This window comes from Octodon degus, unplaced genomic scaffold (genome assembly GCF_000260255.1).
Source record: "Octodon degus isolate 3935 unplaced genomic scaffold, OctDeg1.0 scaffold00266, whole genome shotgun sequence".
NCBI classification, from domain to species: Eukaryota; Metazoa; Chordata; class Mammalia; order Rodentia; family Octodontidae; genus Octodon; species Octodon degus.
The window spans coordinates 120,276-122,411 of NW_004524842.1; the positions used below are offsets into that span (position 1 = coordinate 120,276).

General features: G+C 43.3%; 1 protein-coding gene across 1 annotated transcript in view; it reads left to right on the top strand.

Annotated features, from left to right (window-relative positions):
* The window catches only part of Dixdc1 (DIX domain containing 1), an 82,182-nt gene that overhangs the window by 70,590 nt on the left and 9,456 nt on the right, over positions 1-2,136 (top strand). The window lies entirely within an intron of this gene.

Genomic DNA, 2,136 nt, shown 5'->3' on the forward strand with positions numbered 1-2,136 from the left:
AAGTCTCCAGGTCTGCTTCAGTCTGGGTGGCATGTTGGCGGCTAAGATGACAGAGCCCAAAATAAAAATAAAAGGGCTAAAGGTGGAGCTCAGGGCAGGAACAGCCACAGTCAAGAGCCAAAGTAAACAAGAGAGCCAAATCCTGGTGTGATAAAGATGTCAAAATACATGAGGCCATGTGTAGGGACACACTCCCATAGTCCTAGCACTGGGAAGCTGAGGCAGAAGATCACCGTGAGTTTGAGGCCAGTCTGGGCTACATAGAGAGACCATGATTCAACCAAAAATAAATAAACAAAATAATTATGATCAACATGTCAAGTGCTATAGTGAAAATGCTGACCTCATGCATACAGAGATGTGAGGTTGTTTGTTTTTAGCAAGGATGAGAATTACACGAAGTAAAATAGAAAAGCTAGATATAAGAATAAAGATGAAGCTTGCCTTCTGCAAGTTCCTCAGTAAACTCAACAGAACTGAAGAAAGAATTGGCAACCTTGAAGGAAGGATAGTGGAAATTACCCAACGCTGGGCACAGAGAAAAAGAGGATAGGACAGGAACCAGACCAGAGCGTCTGGACTGTGGGAGGGCTGGAGTGTGGCTGGGGCCGAGCCCAGGGTGCAGCATGACCCGGGTCCTTGGATCAAGCCCCGGCCCCAGGAAGAGAAAAGAAATGTGAGGGGATGAATCAGGTAGATTAAAATGTGTAAAGATGGCGTCCAGGAAGAAGAAAAGTAAGAACAGGTTGGAAGAAATACTTGGAAAGCTAATGGACCAAATTTCTAAAAAAATAGCAAAAGACATCAAAATACAGATACAAACAGCTTGGAGAACTCTTAAGGATGACTAATAACAGTGTTCGGATTGCTGAAAAGTGAAGAGAAAGAATGCTGGAGGCAACCTGAAGGAAAAAACCATTATGTTGCTATTTTTAAAAAATGTGTTATTGATTGATTGATTGATTGATTGATTGTATTTTTTAAAGAAGGGTCTATAGGATGTTTAGGGTCTTGTTATATAGATCGGACTCATAGTGATCTAACTGTTTACAGCCTCCCAAGAGTTGGGATTACAGGCACGCACCACTGCGCCCAGTCTCAATTGCCATCTCAGTGCGCCCCGGGTATGGGGCTGCAACCCCTAACCCCTGCTCCTGCTTGCAGGTGCTTTAATCTGCTATTTGGGAGAAATTGTTTAACGCAAAACTAGTACTGATGTATTATGGATACATGACATTGAACGTATGTCAATATTAGTGCAAAGTTTGGCGGGGAGGAGCTTGTACTATACAGTTGTAAGTTCCCTACACTGTAGGTGAAGTAATATGTTGTTGTTTGAAAGTTGGGCCTGGAGCACCAACACGTGAATAGATAAAGAAAAAGTGGGATTAGGGCTGGCGAGACAGCTCAGCAGACTAAGTGCCTGCTTAGGCAAGTGCAGGGACTGGGTTTGATCCCTGGTACCGTATGCCGCACCGGCCCTACCCTGGGTGCACTGAGCTGGCCACCGAGTCTGGGCGTGGTGGTGCACACTTGTAATCCCAGCACTGGGGAGGCTGAGACAGGAGGATCACCATGAGTCAGAGTTGTGTAGTGAGGCCCTGTACCAACTACATAAAAAAAAAAAATAAAAAAAGAAAATGCGGTAGTTACACACAATGGAACACTACTCTGCCATAAAGAAAGATAAACTTGAGGTATTTATCAGTAAATGGATGTACCTTGATACCCTAATGTTAAGAGAAATCAGACACAAGCTTAAATACTGCATCTTATATGAGAAACCCAAAATATAAATATAGAATAAAATAAAAGATTGTAGGAAGTAGGGAGACCCTTCTCACCTGGGAAAGGGATCAAGACATGGGGGAGGAAAAGGGATGGAAGAAAAGATTTAAGAAAAAAGTAGAAATAGAGGTTTTGTAAATGGAAGGAGACCAAGAGTTAGGAGGAGCAGGAATGGATGGGAGGGACGGGGGTAAAAAGAAAGAATTAGAATGTGCTCTGGACATGTAGCAACTCCCTGTGGCAAATGTAGTCACGGTATCCTGCAAACATACTAGTACAAAAAAAGTTTGACCTCAAAATGGAGCTCAAGGGAAGAATGTGTGCCTGGCATGTAGAAGGTACTATGCT